This window comes from Siphateles boraxobius, unplaced genomic scaffold (genome assembly GCF_051911475.1).
Source record: "Siphateles boraxobius isolate OS27281-9 unplaced genomic scaffold, OSU_SipBor_1 3, whole genome shotgun sequence".
Lineage (NCBI taxonomy): Eukaryota > Metazoa > Chordata > Actinopteri > Cypriniformes > Leuciscidae > Siphateles > Siphateles boraxobius.
The window spans coordinates 13,030,146-13,036,894 of record NW_027508919.1 but is presented as its reverse complement, the minus strand read 5'-3'; the positions used below and the strand labels follow the sequence as shown (position 1 = coordinate 13,036,894).

General features: G+C 35.8%; 1 long non-coding RNA gene across 1 annotated transcript; it reads left to right on the top strand.

Moving 5' to 3' along the window:
- The first annotated feature begins 347 nt into the window (after window positions 1-347).
- LOC143757118 (uncharacterized) lies at window positions 348-2,800 on the top strand. The gene is made up of 2 exons (XR_013210413.1): window positions 348-452; window positions 2,266-2,800. It is a non-coding gene; the product is annotated as an uncharacterized LOC143757118 (long non-coding RNA).
- Window positions 2,801-6,749: the final 3,949 nt, after the last annotated feature.

Genomic DNA, 6,749 nt, shown 5'->3' with positions numbered 1-6,749 from the left:
GTCTCAGTGTAAACAACAAAAATGTGAATTTGTGAAAACTGTGACGCCATGTGCATGTGTAGCCTATGTGTTCAGTCTATAGGCACGTAGTGTGTTAGGTTACTTTACAAAAACCTCGCAACTTCTGGCCTGGACGGATCCGTGTGAACGGGGATCGTTTTGACAACATTGTCGCCATACGAGAAAAATGCAAAGGATCTATCTATCTATCTATCTATCTATCTATCTATCTATCTATCTATCTATCTATCTATCTATCTATCTATCTATCTATCTATCTATCTATCTATCTATCTATCTATCTATCTATCTATCTATCTATCTATCTAGCGGTTCGACTGGTTTTCCAAAGATGGCTCCTGCTTGTATACGCGAAGTGTACTGTCTTTATAAAGTTTCTTCTTATTAAACTGTCTGTACACTTACAAAGTTCTCAATGCTTCAGTTTGCAGGTAGGGACCCTCATTATGCTTCCATGTTAGTGTGGGGCTATTTTGAGCCTTGTTAGTGGTATTAACTAGCGATTTTTATTCGTACTTATTCGATGCCCCATACACTAGCGTTATAAGCTAATCTGTGGTTAAACTAAAAATAACATTAAAACTGGGTACATTTGAGTATCATGCAAACGCATCCCATAGAACGGTCGACTCGGTACCCATGTGTTATTTAGCCCTAGGTTCATTTTTGGCCGGAATTGTCCTTTAAGGCAAAGCTAATCTAAATGTAAAAGAAGGGGAAAGGATCATGAGCAAATAAAAATGTAGAAGATCAATAAAAAAAACCTCTAATATCGGAGGAGAACAGTTAGGGCAATGATATATAATTAGGCCTACTAGTAGCCTCCCAATAATCACTGTTACAGAGTTAATGTGTTTTAATATCAATTAGTAGTGGTAAATAGCATGCGCATCTTATGCTGGTGGAGCAAATTCATATGAAGCTGAATGGCTAGTCCTGGTGTTATGTGAACAGCAGAAATAAAATCCACAGTTTTTTTTTTTTAAAGCAGCTAAGCCAGAGGTACAGCTGAGCCCTCTACAGGCAAACCTCAGTATGACCTGAGCTGGCTAACTAGTCTCAAATCTAAACCCTATATCTTTCACCTCTCATTGGCCTGTTAAAGATGTGGGCCAGCAACTGCCTAATAACCAGCAAACTGTAGCCCTCCGCACTACTTTATACTCCTAGAGGCTACATTATTGCAGAGGAGATGAAGTAGATATGATGACCATCTGTGAGACTTATGTGCCCACACCAATCAGAAATGCAATCCAAGGCCTTCCTAAAGGCTTTTGCCATTTGGGCTATAAAAATGATTGGGTGTTCATGGCAAATTGACTGCTTCCAGTATAAGTTTCCATTAATAATAGCCACTGAGTAAGTTATTTATTGGATTGCTTTGAATGTGTAAAGCATGTATCTATGATTTACTGTATCTACGTGTGTAGAGGCCAATCTGTAGCAATATCATTCTAATGCTGTGCTGATGGAGGCAAGGAATCATTTATGCCACAAACAATAGAGCAAATTATTAGAAAGAAATTCTAGATGACTGTGGTGATGTAAAAAGCATATGATTAATTGTAATCATTTTAAAGTTGCTCTGTGCAGTGAAGGAAATCAATATTCTAGGACTGTGGGCTCCTTAATGTGAGTATTGTACATTAGGCTTTTCTATAATGATCAAATCAAACTGTCTCGATTGAGTCAGCCTTGAAAGCCCGGCACTTGGGGACCGGCCGGGACACCCTTTCGTTTTGAGCACATTTCTAGAGGAGCATGTATACATCTATTTTAATCAGACTGGAAACACTTGTTTGCAGTCTTGCAGGTGCTTTGTTATTGTCTCATTAGTACCTCACAATAGAATACTTTTGAATGACTTTTGTCCCATCCTCTGCCCAATTGAAAAACACAAACTGAGGCATCTGCTATAACAAATGAGGATGTGGAGGTGGGGGACATGCTAGGCGGCCACTGTGTCACAGAAAAGAATTGAACCATGATGTGACTCATAGTCATGTAAAGTCCCTTCACAGAAAAATAGGCCAGGCTAAACGAAAGTGTGCTTTAAAATCCATTTGTGTGTTTTGTGATTGTTCCAAGCTCTCTGTGACAAGAATATATGTCCCAGATCTCTTAAATGATTTATTAACTGTGTTAGATGTGCACATGCCATCTCTTTTCTTCTGTGTGCCTATATGTGCAAAGGATTTGTACATTATCACTGTTAATTTAAACTGTTTTATGTTATAGTTTTAGGTATTTTGGAGCGGGTGAGCATGGATGGGCTTTGCACAGTGGCTGTCTCGGATGTTTGCTGCCACCAGGATGCGATGGCAGGTGTGTGGACTGGCTTCTCCTGTCTGGAATCTCAAGAGTATGTCTCTGGCATTTATATGCAGAAAATAGGACAGATGGATGTTAGAGCTTCCCAGTATAACAGAGCCAGTTGTCTCAGCCCATGTGAAACAACACAGATGCTCACGTCCTGCCAGACCATCAATCATTGATTAACGGTTCATATGTGCCGCTTTAAACAGTTACAAATATGAATCTAACCAAAAAATGTTTTTTTTGTTTTGTTTTGTTTTTAATAAGCAGTGTTGATTTGAATCAGAGCCCTGTTTCATACATTTGCTTTGTTGTGATTACATCCCATGTGTTGAGTCTGGCACCACTGCACTGTTGGCATTAAACATCCATTGCCAGACCAAAGTGTTGCTAGTAATAAATGCTGTTTACTACATCAAAATGCTATTATCTCAGATATTGCCTACAGAAATTAGATATTAAATGATATTATATTCTATATTTCTATATTTCCCTAGTGTGTGTGTGTGTGTGTGTGTGTGTGTGTGTGTGTGTGTGTGTGTGTGTGTGTGTGTGTGTGTGTGTGTGTGTGTGTGTGTGTGTGTGTGTGTGTGTGTGTGTGTGTGTGTGTGTGTGTGTGTGTGTGTGTGTGTGTGTCACATTATATCACTTTGATATCCCCTGTTATTCCTTACTATCCCTTGTTAATCAAGAGTTCTCACTCTGTATGATGATAATAATAGCAAGTCTGCCATCTAGTGGATAGATCTAGTGGACTTGGAATAAACCTGAACTGCAGAAATATTCAAGGATTTGTTAAACATTCAAGTAGGCTACATGAGAAAACGGCCTCAAAGTTTTGCCAGAAAATCACTAGATGGCACTGTGACACAGAAAGCAGCCTTATTTGGATTCAAATAACGATATAAGCAACATTCTCTACCAGTTGAGCTACAGGAATTATGATATAGTTTATTATTATTAATAATAATAATAATTATTATTATTATTATTATTACATAAAAATATGTTCCAAGGTTCCAAAATTAACAAACCCCATATAAAATGAAAATGAAAATAAAACTTCTTTAATATTTAGTTTGAGCTACTGAATTTTTACATTATTATTAAATGAATGTTTAAATGCTCCTTTGGTTGACTGTTTGTTTTTAAAAATACAAATTTTATAAGAGTTAAGGCCTTTTGTACATTATTCATGGAAAGTGCTTTCAAAATGCATGCGATTCAAATCTCTAAATTGAAGACATGCAAATCAGAAAACCTTCACACATCAAGAAAATTATTTATCTGTTTTTTTATTAAATTCATCCTGTGTATGAGAGGTCTGTGTGTTGCTGCACAAGGACAAGGCCCCTATTCACAGTACATAGCAGATTAACTGTGAAAACAGAGGGTCAAATACATCATTTCAAGGATGTTTAAACAAGAGTCTCATCTTGAATCAGAGCTGAAACAACACTGTTTCACACTCATCGAATAGGTTGTCCTCTAAGGTTTTTAAGGGACTATGAAAGAGATGATATAGATTTTTACAAATAAAGAGAAATGGTGAACAGCCGAGACGACCTTGATTTTAAGGAGCTCGATAAATTCTAATTCTCTTTCATTCCTTAAAATGACATATTTCAGACCACATATTTTATATGCAGTCTTTTAGAAGTACATATATAATATAATATATTAAAGTAAATATCTGATTTTATTAAATATTTGATAAGACTATATATTTTTTTTCAAGAAATACATATGTTTAAATCACTTGCACATCACATTAACCTGTTAAGCGTGTGTCACACCTCTTTAGTTCATCTAAATAAATCTACGCAAACTTGTTCTGTAAAGGTGACATTATTTTCTTTGTTTGTTTTCTAAAAGACTGACTGGTGCAACCGGCAATTACATATTTCACAGGCACTGATATGACAGGCACAATAATAGGGGTGAATTCATTTCCATTTATTTGCCAGGTTATTGTGTTTGATAAAATGAATCTTTCTAGCAAATAAGCTGTAAGTCATATGTTTTGTTCAAAGGAGGAATTTATGGGTAGGCAGCTGCTCCATTATGGCCCCTGTCAGCTCTCTCTTGCTCTTTCCTCTATCTGCTCTCTTGTTATTGCTTTCTCATGTGTCGGAGCTGAATTTCCCCCTTCTGAGCTGCTCATGAAGGCATTAATTGGATAAGGGAACACAAATCAATAGCCGGCGATGATCTTGGTCATATATTAATCAAAGCTAGATTTCTCAGTTCAGACATCTCCACAGGATTATTACAAGTCTGGGGCACAAAATTCTCATCTGCGTAATAACAAAAGCATCCAGCTGTCAATTGAAAAAGTCATTTAGTCATTCCTGCTTCAGTAGGATGTGAAACGTTGATCGCCTGCGCTTTTCTTAGAGTGTCTGATAAAAGTAATAGGTACACTCAAAAAAATGATTCAAGCCCTTCTTAGAGGTGACACATTTAAATCTAATTTGCTTTATTTAAATAAATCTATTTAAGATCATATGTGTAAATATATTTAATTGGTTTAACTAAAAAATTATTAATAGCTCCACTCAAAAAAAATATTCATTGGATGAACTCAATTAAGTTGTGGGCAGGATTTCCATCCAATAAATATATGTAGCCCCAACTCAATCTGAGTACATCCATTCAACAGAATGTAAATCAGTTAGCCTAACTCATTTGTAATAAATAGATGCAAAAGAATATAAACAAGAGAGGCTAGCTTATTTTTAACAAATACTTATCACTAACCAGAATGACTTTATTTCTGTCAGGCGTCTACAAATTTTTTATTGAGAATTAACAGGGGTTTAACTCTATGTTTTCCATTTGAAGTCACCATAACAGTGATCAATGATTCCATTAGTTGGGCTCTTAACTCTTATTATATCTATTGTCTTTTTTTGCTGCTGTGACAGTGTGTTTGTTAAACACATTTGGAGCAGCAAAGAAAGCTAAAGTGAAATGAGATCAGCTGATGATGGTTAATGGTTGATGGTTTTACAATCATCATGAACCAGACTGATTCACTGAGGTATTTTAATCTAACAATTATGTTTTTTTCACAACAAACCTTGATACTGCAGCATGAGATCAAGCATTATTATAACAATAAGTTCGAAAACTTTAACGAACATGAGCACAAAAAATCAGTTTCTGATGACACACACAGACATCAACAATCAGCGTATGAATCTCAACAATGGTGACAATCACAAATATTTAGATAAACAGATTAATTCAGAACATCACTGAAAAGCTACTAATTCACAACAAACACAACAGCAAAAAATAAAAGCAAATATTTAGAATAAAACAAAATTATAGGACAGTTCAGCTGCATAATTTATTCATGTTGCAATGCATGCTGGGAGTTTTGTACTATGGTGGTACCCAGCATGCATTGCAGCAAAGTACTTTTGATTGTCACCATTGTTGAGATTCATACGCTGATTGTTGATGTCTGTGTGTGTCATCAGAAACAGACTTTTTGTGCTCATGTTCGTTAAAGTCTTCAAACTTAGTGTTATAATATTCCTTGATCTCATGCTGCAGTAACACAAGGTATGTGTTGTGAAAAAAAAAACGTGAAAACATAATGGTTAGATTATAAAAACCTCAGTAAATCATTCTGTTTCATAATGATTATAAAACCATCAACAGGTAACCATCATCAGCTGATCTCACTTTAGCTTACTTTGCTGCTCCAAATGTGTTTAACAAACACACTGTCACAGCAGCCTAAAAAGACAATAGATATAATAAGAGTTAAGAGCCCAACTAATGGAAACACTAATCACTGTTATGGTAACTTTAAATGGAAAACATAGTTATAAACCCCTGTTAATTTTCAATAAAACTTTTGTAGACATCTGACAGAAATAAAGTCAGTCTGGTTAGTAATAAGTATTTGATAGAAATAAGTTAATCAAGTCACTCATTTATATTATTTTGCATCTATTTGATACAAATGAGTTAGGTTAACTAATTTACATTCTGTTGAATTGATGTACTCAGTTTGAGTTGGGGCTACATATATTTATTGGATGGAAATCCTGCCCACAACTTAATTGAGTTCATCCAATGAATTATTTTTTTGAGTGTAGTTGGGTTGAACTGAATCAGTCCCCCTCCCTTTGCCGTTTCGTCTCATCTGGGTGGCTTTTGAAAACTTGATCCAAACAAAAATTTAATAATTGATGTTTGGTGGAGGCTGTGAAACGGGCATCTGCTTGGCTTCGGTTCTAAGTGCATGGTAAGCTTTTTTTTAGGGTATGTACATTTAGGTTGAGTTATTGCCTCGATGCTCTGAGCCAGGGGTAGCAGTCAGCACCCTTTCTCTGCTGCTGCTGCTATTATCATTCATTTACTTCACTTGTACAATGGCAGAAATTCTGGGCAAA